The sequence below is a fragment of the Eucyclogobius newberryi genome, unplaced genomic scaffold, assembly GCF_026437365.1.
Source record: "Eucyclogobius newberryi isolate DKJ021-1_F unplaced genomic scaffold, fEucNew1.0.hap1 SCAF_121, whole genome shotgun sequence".
Classification (NCBI taxonomy): Eukaryota; Metazoa; Chordata; class Actinopteri; order Gobiiformes; family Gobiidae; genus Eucyclogobius; species Eucyclogobius newberryi.
Genome location: NW_027315748.1, coordinates 105,717 through 121,792, shown reverse-complemented (window position 1 = coordinate 121,792; position 16,076 = coordinate 105,717). Strand labels below are relative to the sequence as shown.

General features: G+C 42.4%; 1 pseudogene; it reads left to right on the top strand.

The window, feature by feature from the left end:
- Positions 1-16,076, top strand: part of LOC140357023 (uncharacterized) — a 43,705-nt pseudogene that overhangs the window by 22,367 nt on the left and 5,262 nt on the right.

The following is a 16,076-nucleotide window of genomic DNA, read 5'->3' as shown; positions in this document are numbered from 1 at the left end:
AATATGCAATAAAATGTTTAAGGTCTGGTTTTCATTATTTTGAAATCCAGGTCGAGTTACCGGAAACACACATTTTTTTCTTCTTATGAAGCTCTCTCAGGTGTGAACTGTTGCCCAGTCAAGTGACCCAAACTGCCATTTTAGAGCCAATTACCTTCCCAGGAATGTTGTGTAGAAGCATTGCGACTCCTGCTGACCAATTTGTTCCATAACTAAAATATATTTTGTCTCCCCAACATTTTTCATCAGTGTTTTTGGTGTGTGTCTCTTGAAGAAGAAAACGATGTGCTTTGGTTTTAGTCGAGTCTCTCAAACCCCGAGCATTGAGAGACGCCTGCCGTGTGGGGCGGGCTGCGGCCTCATGAGTTTGAGTCCGGCTTTCACCTGTTTGCTGCATGTCGTTCCCCAGTCTCATTCCCATTTCCCACTGCACTGTCCTGTCAAAGCCTACAGGCCCAAAAAAACTCTGGAAAAAAAAGTACTCAGAATGTGAAATACAAAGGATCAAACATGACTCTCCCACTTTACCCTCATTCACACAAACACATTTAATTGTTAAATTAAATCAATGTGTTACATTCATTAAATGTTGAATGTAAACATGTTTGAATGACAGAGCTCTGGCTAGACTTGTTTGATGCTGTCGGTCCCCACCCAAAGCCAGAGCCTGTTATACTGTCCACATTCTTATAGAAACAGTAAAGTTCTGTTCGTTTCATAACTCACTGAAGCTTGTGAAAATGACTTATTTTTTTCCATGACAACACCACTCTCAATGGTGATAAGGAATTGACAAAAGTATAAGTTATTTATTTAACCCTATTATTACTTAACATCTTCTTTTTCTGTGTTCATGGCAGATCTAAAAGTCCATCAGAAGAATGGGGTTCACCTGTGACCAGTGTGGAAAGACATGGAGCTGTTCTTCTGCGCTCAAGAAACACTACAGAACTCACACAGGAGAAAAACCATACGAGTGTGACCAGTGTGGAAACAGTTTTCCTACAGCAAGAGCTCTCAAAATACACACTAGTATCCACACTGGAGAGAAATCTTACAACTGTGATGTTTGTGAGACGGCATTTTCAAGCTCAAGCTACTTAAAAAAACACATGAGAATCCACACTGGAGAGAAACCTTACAGCTGTGATGTTTGTCAGAAGACATTTTCAAGCTCAAGCTACTTAAAAAAACACATGAGAATCCACACTGGAGAGAAACCTTACTGCTGTGATGTTTGTCAGAAGACATTTTCAAGCTCAAGCAGCTTAATAACACACATGAGAGTCCACACTGGAGATAAACCTTACAGCTGTGATGTTTGTGAGAAGACATTTTCAAGCTCAAGCAGCTTAACATCACACATGAGAGTCCACACTGGAGAAAAACCTTACAGCTGTAATGTTTGTGAGACGGCATTTTCCCAGTCAAGCAGCTTAACATCACACATGAGAATCCACACTGGAGAGAAACCTTTTAAGTGTGACCAGTGTGAAAAGGCTTTTAGAACATCACCTGAGCTCTCGAATCACTACACAACCCACACAGGAATAACACTAAATGAGTGTGACCAGTGTAGAAACAGTTTTTCTACAGCAAGCGCTCTCAAAAGGCACACCAGAATCCACACTGGAGAGAAACCTTACAGCTGTGATGTTTGTGAGACGGCATTTTCCCAGTCAAGCAACTTAATAGCACACATGAGAATCCACACTGGAGAAAAACCTTACAGCTGTGATTTTTGTGAGAAGGCATTTTCAAGCTCAAGCTGCTTAATAAAACACATGAGAATCCACACTGGAGAGAAACCTTACAGCTGTGATGTTTGTCAGAAGGCATTTTTCCAGTCAGGCAACTTAACATCACACATGAGAATCCACACTGGAGAGAAACCTTACAGCTGTAATGTTTGTCAGAAGGCATTTTTCCACTCAGGCAGCTTAATAAAACACATGAGAGTCCACACTGTTGAAAAGCCTTAGCGGCTAAGGCTTTTATCAGATGCATGTGTTTTCATATCAAACGCCTGCTAATGTTCATGTTTTACCATAAATGAGCTCATCATCTGGACACTTTTTTTTTCCCCCCAACTCCTTCAAGAGTCATTCTCAATATGTGGATGTAGTCTGAGAATGCAAATATTTATTCTACTCTATGAAGGGTGTTTACAATTTCACTTGAGATTACTCTCCTTTGTATCCTAACTGTAAAGGGCTATCAAAACCCTTTTGTTAGCTGATGTTAGCTCCCTCATCACTGAGTACCTGATTAGCGTCAGAATGGACAGGGCTTTTCCCGCCCCATGGCTTCAAGACACTATTGTATGCGACCGGTATGTTTAACGTTAAATTTCTATTCAAAGAGCTCTTTCTGAACAAAATGGCCTCTGTAGGACATATGTGTCCATAGAGACCTTTAAGAGACATTACCTTTTCATAATTAAGACACTGTTGCAGAAAGCAAAGCAAAATGTTGGATGGGTGGAAGAATGTTCCCCATCCCCCATGGACCAACAACACTGTCTTCACCACACCCCCCTCCCCCCCTTTGGGTCAACACCTCTGATAAAGAACACAGAGGACACCAAATGGGTCCAAGGACCTGACCCCTGTGGAGAAGTGGAATCGTCCACTGTAACAAATCCTCTTGTTCTGCTGGATGGAAACTTTCTCAGGATGAAGTCCTTAATGACTGTATTTCACATTTAAACTGACTTAACGTTTACTGTGTGATCTAAACTTGTAAATAAATCATGCTTTAGTTTAGTTTGCCTTAAGAACTGTGTTAGAAATGTGTTTATGTCATATTTAATGTACTTGCTAATGATGTGTGGGAGGGGCTTCCATTGTCTCCCACGTCTCAGCACTGTGCTCAGAATGTCAAATCTTCGAACGCTAAACTCTGAGCAAAGACCAGCGCCACAGACGGCTCTAAGGACCCAAAGATCTCTGAGGAGGCCTTGATCCACATCTGGGCCTTCTCTTGGACACATGAGACCTGAGAGTGGCTGAAACTTGCAGAGTGGCATTAAATTGAGGTTTCATCCAGATTATTTTAGAATTAATCAAAACTTACTTTTCACGTTGATCCCAGACATAGCTGGTGTAATTAATGTGTAATTACTTGCTTTGATATTTTTGTTTATTAAACTACACAAAATCATTCTGGTTTATAGACTTTTTATTGATCTTTTTTTTTTAGAGTTATAGTTTTCAGTCAATGGATAAAGTGCTCCCTTTTCAGAAAACGAGACTCGGTAGGTATTAATGTTTTGCTGAACAAGCTTCAGATTTTGCCCTTTTTAAATTAAAATCCGAACAATAACTACCTAAAATCCTAGTCCCAGAGAATATTGTCCATAACAAACACCATGTTCAAGCACAAGGGTGTCCATCAGTGCACGTGGCACCAGGACGCATACTTCCCAACTCTCTTGGAGATATTTATTTAAAAAAATAAAAATTGACCTTTTCTACTAGCCTTTACTTTGGTAGCAAAGGCGAGCGGGGGGGGGGAGCATACGGGGGACACGGGCGCCGCCATGTTTGTTGTGATTACGCTGCTGAGCGTTTCCATCCCAGAATTCAACGCAGGTCAAATTTAATCCGAAATCTACACCATGATAGTGAACGACATGAGCGTTAAGAAAGATAGCGGCGCCAATAAGGATAAATCGACTGATGAAAATAAATACCGGTTCTACAATACATGGTTTGTTTAATATAGAAATATACTATGAAGCGTAAAGTGGGACGAATATGCATCCGATGAGTCATGTGGCTCGCCTCATTAGTGTTATTTTCGGTTAATTCTGATAAAATTTGAAATCTCCCGCATAGGGGGGCAATCTCCCATTTTTTAATGTGTTATCTCCCCCCTGGGATGGTAAATAATTTGGGAAGTATGAGGACACCCTAGGCTGGAGATCAATTATCGGTTTCGTTGTCGTGTCATCTGACCTCCGGCCACGTGTCTTGGACACTCGGGTGAAGAGAGGAGCAGAGCTGTCAACTGATCACCACCTGGTGGTGAGTTGGATCCGCTGGCGGAGGAGGAAGCTGTGCAGACACAAGCGCATTGTGAGGGTCTGTTGAGAACGTCTTGCGGAGCCCTCTGTCAGTAGGGTCTTCAACTCACACCTTCGGAACAGCTTCTCCCATTTCTTGGGGGAGGCTGGGGACATTGAGTCAGAGCGGACCATTTTCGTGACCTCCATCGTCGATGCGGCTGCTCAGAGCTGTGGTCGCAAGGTCTCAGGTGCCTGCAGGTACGGTAACGCCCGAACCCGGTGGTGGACACCGGAAGGGATGTTGTCAGGCTGAAGAAGTAGGCCTATCAGGCCTCTTTGGCTTGTAGGACTCCTGAGGCCTTTGACAGGTATCGGCTGACCAGACGAGCCGCAGCTTGTGCTGTCGCTGAGAGGAGTTTGGAGAGATCATGGAGGAGGACTACTGGTTGCCCCCAAAGAAATTCTGGAAAACCGTCCGTCGCCTCAGAAGTGGGAAGCAGTGCTTCACCAACACCGTTTACGGTGCGGGTGGAGACATGCTGACCTCGACTGGGGATGTTGTCAGGACGGTGGAAGGAATACATTGAGAACCTCCGTAATCCCACTATCACATATTCCGAAGAGGAAGCAGACTGAAGACTCTGAGGCTGACTCGTCCATCGCCCAAGCTGAAGTCATTGAGGTTGTTGGCAGACTCCTTGGTGGCAGGGCTCCTGGGGTGGATGAGATCTGCCCTGAGTACCTAAAGTTTCTGGATGTTGTAGGACTGTCTTGGCTGACACATCAAAGTGTCTCTGGACTGGCAGACCGGAGTGGTCATCCCTCCGTTCAAGAAAGGGGACCGGAGGGTGTGTTCCAACTACAAAGGGATCACACTCCTCAGTAAGGTCTGTTCCAGGGTACTGGAGAGGAGAATACGACTGATAGTCGAACCTGCAGAGTGGTTTTTGTCCCGGTCGTGGAACACTGGACCAGCTCTATACCCTCCATCGGGTGCTCGAGGGTTTTTTGGGAGTTTGCCCAACCAGTCCACATGTGCTTTGTGGATCTGGAGAAGGCTTTCAACCGTGTCCCTCGGGGTGTCCTTTGGGGGGTGCTCTGGGGCTACGGGGTCCGGGGCCCTTTGCTCAGGGCTGTCCGGTCCCTGTATGACTGGAGCAGGAGCTGTGTACATTGGAGTAAGTCAGACCTGTTCCCAGTGCGTGTTGGATGCCAGGGCATCCCTTTGTCACAGGTTCTGTTTTTTGTTTTTATGGACAGAATTTCTAGGCGCAGTCAGGGGTCGGAGGGTTTGGGGACCACAGGATTTCATCTCTGCTGTTTGCAGACGATGTTGTCCTGATGGCTCCATCAAACCCGGACCTGCAACATGCACTGGGACGGTTTGAGCCGAGTGTGAAGCGGCTGGGATGAGAATCAGCTCCAAATCCGAGGCCATGGTTCTCAACCGGAAAAAGGTGTCTTGCCCTTTCCAGGTGGGTGGGGAGTCCTTGCCCCAAGTGGAGGAGTTCAAGTATCTCGGGGTCTTGTTCACGAGTGAGGGAAGAGGGAACGTTAGATTGACAGTTGGATCGGTGCAGCGGTCTGTTGTGGTGAAGAAGGAGCTGAGTCGAAAGGCAAAGCTCTCAATTTACCGGTCAATCTACATTCCCTCACCTATGGTCATGAGGTAATATTTTGAATAATTGGTTAAATCCAACTGAACTCTTTGCTTTGAAAACCACTGCAAATATGATGACGGTTCAAAACCATGAACCATTTGCTCAATATTCAAACCCATTTTGGGCTGTATTCAAAATCAGAGCGTATTAAAAAAAAAGTCAAAATATGTCCTGTTGAGTTGTGCTGTAGACCTTTAGTCGAACAATCGATCAATGGTGTCTTTGTCAAATTCATTTTGGGTTCTTTTGAAGGATTAATATTCACAACAACAGAAAAGAATAAACAAGTGAGATACTGTGAGATTTGGGAGTGAATTATGGGTTCATTCTGTCGTTTTTCATGTAAATACACTGGTCGTTTTCTATAAAAAAAAAAAAAAATATTTGCAATAGTGTGAACTCCTGTGATCTTGTGGTGTTGTCGTTCCACTTTGGGTTAAATACATGTTCTGTTAGCAAAATATATAAAATCAATGTTGTTTTTAAGATGGGCTGAATTTGAATATTAAGTTTATTGTTGATGGTAAAAAGTTCAAACCTCAACTAACACATTTAAACACATTTCTGTTGTATTGAAATAATATTGTCTGATTATCGTTATCAGGAATTAGATAAAGATTTTTGTCACTATTTTTGGCTTAGTCTTATCATAAAGATACTAAATAGTTTTGCCCGCTTTAATCGTGTCTACTGCACGGTTTTGGCCGTAGAGGTTTAGGTTTATAGTTTTACTTCCTGTTTGTAATTTATGACATCACACTAGTGAATTACCCAGCAACCACTTTTTGATTCGACAAATAGAAATATATGAGCGCTCCTTTATTTTGTTGAATTAACATTTATAGGGTGAAAAACAGTTGTTTTGTGTAAATTATACATCTACTCTGGCTGGACCCTAATGTGATGTCACTTCCTGTCATTTTCTATAGATTTGTTTGTACTTTTCCTTGCATATAGCCGCTCGATCGGTGTAAAACTATGGTTCATATGTACAACAGATACAGACACACCAAATAAAAACCTGTAACGTGCCCTTTGAACTAGGGACTGTTGAATGTGGTGTCGATGAGTCTCGCAGGCCTGTTTGAATAGAACGGTTTGGCGTCTTGATTGTGTGTTACAAAGTTGCGTGTCTCTCATGTAACGCGCCTGAGCAGACGTTCAGCCCAGCGCTTCCGTTTTGCAGCGTATAAGGAAGAAAACTGTCTGGATGTTGCCAGAGCCCATTATTATAACACTTTCCGAGCCGGGCCACGTGACAGATGATTGAACGCTTTTCTTTCAACACTGACGATTTCAGTTTGAGTTGAGTTTGTCTTATTAAAAGCAGACTGACTTTTAACACAAAAAATAGTCACATTTCTTTCTCCATTTTGCTAAAGGTGTGATTTTTGTTTGTCTCACTATTAAATCTGCAAGTGAAAAGTAACGTTAAGGCTCAATTATTGAAAAAAAAATGACAATCACAGTTATTAAAACCATAACTGTAATCACGATTATTCAAACAATTATTGGTTTTAGAGCAGGGATGTCAAATTTTACCGTTTTGATTAAATATCACGATTTAATGATTGATCACGATTATTGAGACTGTGACCAAACAACAGTGACAGTGAATTTCCCTGGGAGCGCCCCGGGTTTTTGCCTCTGTGACACAAGCGGTGTGCTTGGCCTGCCGATACCTGTCAACGGCCTTAGGAGTCCCATAAGCAGAAGAAACCTTATCCCTTACGCCATCCCGTACTTCCGGCGTCCACCACCAGATTCGGGGGTTGCCGCCTTCCTAGATTTTTAAAGATGAATATTCATTAAAAACCTATAAAGGGTTAATTTGAAAAAGTAAAAAGTGTGTATGATACCTGGAGACAAAAAGTACTAAAAAAAAACTTAGATTTGACTTTCTAGTTTACCTGATTTAGAAGCTATTAAATTGTATTATTATTATCTAATTAGGGTTGAATTGAAAAAAGTACAAGGTGTGCTTGATACCTAGAAATTAAACCTACTATAAAAGACAGTAGAAGCTATTGAAAGAATTCCTTGTTTTTTGAAGGTGAATATTCATAAACTGCCTGTCCTGATAACGAGACTGTGACTGGGGCTTAGCATCGGACCTCTTCTTGACTGGAAAACATCATAATGGCCAATGTGAAACCTGTGGAAAAGAAGAAACTGTCCCCCATGTTTTAATGGAGTGTAACAGGTTTGCAGTTCAGAGGAGATCACTTTTGTCCCACTTCTTTGATCTGGGGTTTAAATCTGTGTCAGTGAAGACTTTGCTTGTCCCCTCTTTGCATCAGCAGGTGTACAGAGCGTCATAACGGACTATCACCAGTGAGAGGCAGCAGTGCTCTGTGTGGTGCGTAGTCTGCCGGAAATACATTGTTACCTGCCTGGCTGGCCCCTTGAAGAGAGAGGGTGGCATTGTGGGTAGCCGGAAGTGTCTTGTTGTTTTTGGGTCTGTTTTTCGATGTTTTTTCGTCGCGCGCGTGTCTGCCACCGCTGATCCGCATGTCCTGCCTTCCGCTTCATGTAACCAAATAAAATCGTGTTGCAACGAGTACTATGCCTGCTCAGCCTCTGTACCACGGTTAGGAGTTTACTGGGCAGGGGAAGTATTAATAAATCCGGAGGTGGAAATAAATTTGGCCACGTCCCGGAAGGGACCTGCGCGCTAATGTATAGCTTACATAGAGATATCGTTCTACTGACGCGCGCAGATCTCTATTGGTGGTGCGGAGGCAAAGTGCTTCACCATGCATTATACGGCAAGAATGAAGGTCCTTGTGCCCTAGTATCTCTCATTGTGCAGGCAGTCGTGTTTCCCATGACAGCTAACGACATTTTGCAGTGGGCTGATTCTCCTGTCCGGATGGCAGAGAACCCACTGCGTCCCATGAGATCGGTAGGGAAATCCACTCCCTGGCTGAGTGAAGCTGACCCAACCTACGTCGATGCCATAGGAGTCCCACGGGGTGTACCAGACGAGTATAAAATCAGTAATCAAGTGGCCGCAGGATTTGAATCATTCTTTTGCCCGTGGTGTACTATAAATAAAAACGTTGATAGAATTAATTACATCCATTATAATATTCAGAAACTGGGTAATTTTTCCCAGGAAGGGTTCACTGCTGTACACGAGCAGCTAGCCGCTACCTCTCTGATGGCCTTCCAGAATCGTATAGCCTTGGACATGCTCTTGGCAGAGAAAGGCGGGATTTGCGCCATGATACGGGAGGTGCAATGTTGTACTTTTATACCGAATAACACACGCGAAGGGGGCCGTTTGACCCAGGTTGTTGACGGATTACGCACACTAAATAGAAAGATGAAAAAGCATTCGGGGGTAGACACATCCATGTGGGATTCATGGATGAATTATTTTGGTAAATGGAAAGGGTTAATGTTGTCTGTGATACTCTCCCTCGCCGTTTTCCTGGCCATCCTGGTCTTGTGTGGCTATGGCTGCATACCCTGTATCAAGACCCTCATGGTGTCTTACCCACCTGGTGGAACGAACGATCGACGGCTTTGTGGCTCAGGCAGGAGGAGGTCAGTATATGTTGATATGTTGGTGCCAAAGGAAGATGCTGTCCTCCCGGAGGAAGAGGAATGTTATCTACTCTAACCTTTCCCTTTGTCTAGTGTGCTGCGCTGTGCTTTATTTTTCAGAGTTGTCTGGTGAGCCGAACAATGGGAAAGTTTTGCAGTTCTGTAGTAGACATGTTTATATTGATGCACGGTTTTCTCACCAGTGATGGTTTGGTTCTATGTGAATTATTTGATTATATATGGGTTCTGATTGTGATCTCCTTCAGATATCAACAGGGGGAATGAAGTATATTGATTATGCTACTATGTTTGTTACTTATGCTCATGTATCGCTTCATTCTTCTGCCCAGTCCAGATGAAGGGAGATCGGAGGGTCGGAAAAGAGTAGTGAGAGAGCAGAATAATCCTAAAGTAATCCTTCAATTTAAAACTGAGAGTGAGTTAGGAAAAATTGGAATCTTGGCGCTGTCAAGGGAGATAAAGAAGATATTGGGGGATGTAGCATTTGCCAGTGTTGAGAGATGGTAATCTACTGATTGTGTGTGATTCGGAGGCGCAGAAAAACTCAGCAATGCAGAAAAGTAGCATTGGAAAGATGGCTGTAAGTGAGTTTAAGGTTGTTGGAGAAAGGAAAGGAGCACGTGGAGTAGTCACAGGAATCCCCCTGGATGAAGATCTGGATAAGTTTAAAAACAGTTTGGGTGCAGGGGTGGATTCTGTTAAGAGATTGATGAGATGGAGTGATGGCCAAAGAATTCAGAGCATGTCGGTTTTATTGGAATTTAAAGATGTGCTTCCTGAGAGAGTGAAGGTCGGCTGTTTGAGTTTCCTGGTAAGAGAATATGTCCCTCCTCCACTCCGGTGCTACAAGTGTCAGCTTTATGGCCACATAGCAGCGGTGTATAGAGGGAAGCAGAAATGTTTAAAATGTGGAGGTGAACATAAGATTGAAGAATGTGAGGAAAATGCTCAGATTAAGTGCTGTAATTGTGGGGGACAGCACACTGCGACGTTTGGTGGATGTGAGGTAAGAAAGAAAGCTGTACAAATTGAAAAGGTAAAAATGTTGAATAACATCTCGTATGCAGAAGCTGCAACGAAGGTCCAAATACAGAAACGAGGAAACACTGCTGACACCAGTGTTGTTCCAAAAAGAGGAGGAACAAGTATAGTACTTGCTGTTGATGACTTGGTAGTATTTTTGTCTTATGTGATAAATTGCTCTGAACAAGTCAAACGTAAACCAGACAAAGCTAAGATGATAGTAGAGGGGGCGGAGAAATTCCTGGGTGCTAAAGGTATCTCTTGGGAGCTAATGAACAAAAGGTTAGAGGGGAACAGTAAGGCAGGAGGAGAAACAAGTGAGAAGACCTGATTATACTGCAGTGGAATGCCAGGAGTCTCATTGCAAATGGACAGGAATTTAAAGGATATGTACAAGATAGTAAGGTGAAACCGGATGTCATTTGTGTTCAAGAAACCTGGCTAAAGCCAACATTAGATTTTGTTATTAGAGGGTACGAGTGTGTTCGAAGGGATAGGCAAGGAGGAAATGGTGGAGGATGTGCAATATTTATCAGGAATGGGATCAGTATAGAGTTTTAAGTAAAGGGAAATAATTATAATTCATTGTGATAGAAGTGTGGGGGAGAGTTCTTCTATTAAGAGTGCTTTTTAAACTTCCTATAAGTTATCTATCCTTTTCCTCTGAATCTACCTGCGTTGCAACAACAAAATTTCCCCATGTGTGGACAAAAAAGGAATATCTTATCTCATCTTAAGCGTTTAACACTGGAGGGTCTGCAGGATTTTATGGTTCATCTTGAGGGCAAATCTACATGTTGTGGTGATTTTAATGCTCATAGTACGTTGTGGGCATAATGATGAGAATGGGTTGGTGATAGAGGATTTAATGGATATGAAGGGTCTTGTATGTTTGAATGACGGGAGTGGAACTAGATTTAATGCAAGGAATGGAACAGAATCAGCACATCATATTGCTGGGATGAGCACCTGGGTCGTTGATAAGGAGTGATCACTACCCAATAAAAACAGATAAGTTTTAATTATGAGAGTGCACGGAAGGAATAAGTAGGTGGTGTTTTAAAGGAATAGACTGGAATAAATTCAGGGTCATTTGTGAAAATGAAATGGAGAAAGTAAACGTGGATGTAAACTTCTTTGTGTCTTGCGATTGTGAGAGCAGCAAAGCAGACAATAAGGAAGAGCAAAGGTAAGCAAAACCGAAAGGAGAGTCTAAGGACAGAGGACCCTGGGACATCGTCCCTCGCCACCACAGACATTGTCTGACTCCCTCGCCACCACAGACATTGTCTGACTCCCTCGCCACCACAGACATTGTTGATTCATTTCTCCCTGTGGCCCTCAGAGGCAACTGTTGTTGTGATTTTGGGCCTTACAAAAAAAGAAAAAAAAAAAAAAAAGAAAAAAAAAAGAAAAGAAAGAAAGATTGTCCCTTGGTGGTCTGAAGAATGCACAAATGCCATTCGAGCGAGGAATAAAGCATTTAAAGTATTGAAAAGAAATGATTGTTTTCAAAATTATATTGATTATAAAAAGAAAATAGCAATGGTAAAAAGAACGGTAAAAGGAGAAAGAGTATTGGAGAGGTTACTGTGACACGCTTGGTAGACAATCATCGGTAGGTCAGGTTTGGGGAACAATTAAAAGAATGGCTGGTATTAATAAAAGTTTTAGTTACCCAGTGATGAAAAATGGAGAAGAAGTAGTTCTAGATAATGCAAATAAAGCTGAGTTGTTAGCTAGGCAATATGTAAAAGTTAATAGTCGGGAAAATCTGAGTGTAGAGGAAAAGAGAGCAAGAAGAAAGATTGTGGGAAATAACACCAATAGATTAGATGATATCAGTGACTATGATAGTGCAATTAATGTTGAATTTACAATGAAGGAACTCAATGACGCTTTAAATAAGTATGAAAAGATGAAGTTATTGTATGTTGAAGAACCTCAGTGGAAAAAGTAAAGCCTTAATTTTACAGTTGTATAATAAAGTGTGGATGGAGAATTCCTACCAGACCAGTAGAAGGAGGCAGTAATAGTACCAAATTGTAAACCAGGTAAGGATCCCAGCTTGGCAGTGAGCTATAGACCTAGAGCCTTGACATCGCATGTAGGGAAACTAATGGAAAAAATGATCAATGAAAGACTATGCTATATTTTGGAAAAAAATGAAATGATTAAAAGCCACCAGTCTGGATTTAGGAAAGGCAGGAGTACAATAGACCCAGCAGTTATTTTGGAGCATGAAATTAGAAAAGCCCAAGTGAATAAGGAGTGTGTTGTTGCAGTATTTTTTGACATTGAAAAAGCTGATGATATGATGTGGAGGGAGGGGCTAATTATAAGGTTGCATCAGATGGGAATAAGAGGCAAGATGTTAGGATGGGTTAGGAATTTTTTGGTAGGAATATTTCAGTGCGTGTGGGGAAAGATTTTAGCTCAAAGTATGACATCAAAAATGGTACGCCACAGGGGAGTGTAGTGGGCCCGGTGCTGTTTTCTATTATGAATAATGAAATATTTTGTAATGTGGAAGGCCCTATAGGGGTCTCTCTTTTTGCAGATGATGGAGTAATGTGGAAGAGAGGTAGAAATATTGAATATACTGGGGGGAAATTGCAACAAGCCAAACATAAAGTGGAAACATGGACAATTAAGTGGGGATTTAGATTTTCTGTAAATAAGACAAAAACAATGTTTTTTACGAGTGTGAGTTTAAGTATTTGGGGTTGTGGTTTGACACTATATTGACATGGGGAGTGCATATAAGTAAAACAGTAGAGAAGTGTAAAAAAGTTGTAAACATTATGAGGTGCTTGAGAGGACGGGAGTGGGGACGGGAGTGGGGAGCTAGCCGGAAATGCCTGAAGGTAATATATATGGCTCTGATCAGATCATCGATTGACTATGGGTGTATTGTATATTGCTCAGCTTCAAGGAGTAATCTAAAAAAATTAGATATAGTTCAGAACCAAGCTTTAAGAGTGTGTTGTGGGGCGATGAGGTCAACTCCAGTAGATGCACTCCAAGTTGAAAAGGGGGAGATGCCTCTAGATAGCAGAAGAGAGCAGATGATTCTAACATATTGGGTTAATTTACAAGGACATAGTGTAAGCCACCCAGGACTAAATGTACTAAAACCATGTCAGGAAAAAGAAAAAGCACAGTTCACCAGCTTTGGGTGGATAGGAGAGAGTGAAGCTCAAAGAAATAGGAATTAACCAGCTGAACGTGAGCCCGACAGTTCCAAACTCTAATGTCCCTCCATGGTTTCTGAAAGAGCCTGGGGTAGATCTGAGTTTGTTGAGAAGAAAGAAATGTAGTAGTGTTAATGTGAACTTTACCATTATTATTAGTATTATTTGTCTTATGCCTGCTACTTTTATTTCTATTATTAGGCCCGAGCGCCACAAGCTGGCGAGAGGCCTATTAATCTCCTAAGGCCGTGCGAAGCACGGCTGCGAAAGTGCACACGTAGTGCGCACGAAATCGAGCGCGAAGCACTCGCCCACTTCCAAACACTCACTAACGCACTCCTTCACTCATGCACGCCCCGTGCATACTAATTAGTAGTAGGAAAATGGAACATTACCGTTGTAAACGGGCGAAGCCCGTGCAAAAGTGCGCACTAAACGCGGTCGTCATCCCCATATAAAGCACTCATTTGCGCTAAGTACCTCACGAATACGTTCCCCATCTCTTGCATGTTCCGTGCATATAAGCATGTAATGCAAAAATTGAACATTATTACTGTATAGAGGGCAAAAAACACAAAGTGGGCGGAGCCCACTCAAAATCAACGAAAGTACCCGTCAGTGACCAGGGACCCACACCATGAGGTAGGAAAGCGCGAGCGCTTTCCGAAAATGTATAGTTTATGATATTTGAAAAATGGGAAACATTGTTTTCGCATCGGAATATTATTCTTTCTTCTTCTTCTTATTCTCGGGACCAACCCCCCTATTTTTCACCCAGTGAACATTGATGAAAAGTCACAAAAATTTGCACACCTCTAAAAATCGTGCCTCTCTACATTCTGGCTATTTCCCTTTTCTAAAATAAAAAAATTGGCGCGTCAGCGCCCCCAAATGTACCAAAAATGCATTGAGAGATGGGAAATGACCCAAAAAAAATCTGATCGTAGAATCATGAAATTTGGCGCAGAGGTAGATGGTGACAAGAGAAGTAAAAACTATTACTGCGGCAACGCCGTCCGCCCAACCAAATGTCGGCCATATTGCTTCAAAAATGGCTAAACATGACTTCGGAGTTTTTCCAAACGTCGTACTTTTACGAACTCCTCCCAGGGCGTTGGCCCTAAAAAGCTGAAATTTGGTGAAAATGCTACTGAGGAGTGGGACATCAAAAGCTATCCAAATGACATTGACCCTGTCACGGTCTCTGTGCGGCGAAGCCGCAAACTGTAGCAAGAATTTCAGAAATCTCCCAAATTTAACATTTCTGCCGTTTGCGCAGATAAAGTCCGAATTGCGTCAAATTAGAATCAGTTGTTAAACTCTTTGCCCTAAACCTACTAGAAGTGAAATAAATCAATTTGGAGCCACAGCGCCCCCTACAGATTTCATATGGAGGTTAAATATTTAGTTTTGCGAAATTATATGAAATTTGACACACAACTCAATTTTGGCCCCATCAAAAAAGTCAATGAGACCCATGTCATAATTGTTATGGCGTTGCCGTAACGATGACCGAAACCTTCCATGTTATTCCAATGGGGAAATCGCCAGAACATGTTTACACTTTAGACTTTCACAAACTCCTCTTAGGGCGTCAGCCCTATTAACCTGAAATTTGGTGAGACTCATCTTCAGGGGTGGACCATCAAAAGTTATCCACATTTTTATTCTAAGAGTCACGGTGTCTGTGCGGCAAAGCTGCACATTTTGCCAAGAATTCAAAATAAAATTGCTTTTTGATGGTAAAACAAAGGGGAGAAGATGTGACAGCGTCACAGATTCAGCAGTAGGCGTAATAAAAGGACAATTGGGGCGCGTTAGCGCCCCCTCCTCTTGCGGCGTGGCGGCAGCGTGGCGAGGGCCGATCATTGCCGCTTGCGGCTATATTTATTATTATTATTATTATTATTTTATCTTTATTTTTATTTTTCTTCCCTCCATTCCCTATTAAGATATGAGAGGACCTGTTTACAAGGTTTTGTTAAAAATAGTTTTTGTTTATAAGAGTTCTTCTATTAAGAGTGTTTTTTTTAACTTCCTATAAGTTATCTGTCCTTTCCCCCTGTATCTACTGTGTTGTAACACCCACATTTCCCCATGTGTGGACATTAAAGGCATATCTTATCTTATCTTGCCTCAAAGGCCGGTTTTTCTATATTATACAAACGAGAGCAGAGGGGAGAACAAGAGAGTGGAGCAGTAAGAGCCGCAGAGAGGAGGACGTTCTGACGTGTCTGAGGTTGGGACACACAGGGCTGAATGACACCCTCAGAATAATAGGGAAACATTGAACAGGGGAGTGCGAGCGCTGCAGAGTCCAAGAGACAGTGGAGCATGTCATTATTCATTGCCCGAAATATCAACAGCAAAGACAAATTGTGAGAGAGAGTATGTGAACATGGGATTAGATTTAGTATCAAGGAATGATTGCTGAACATCTCACAAGAGGTTATAGTAAAGGTACTCCTTATGTACCTTAAGTCAACAGGATCAATGGGGAGGATTTAAGGACTGTTGGGGCCTTCCCAACCCACACTCCATACCGGCCGGTGGCGGTAATGGTGGTGGCACCTTTAGTTGCGTGCCAACTGCTGATAAACAATACTAGAAGAAGAA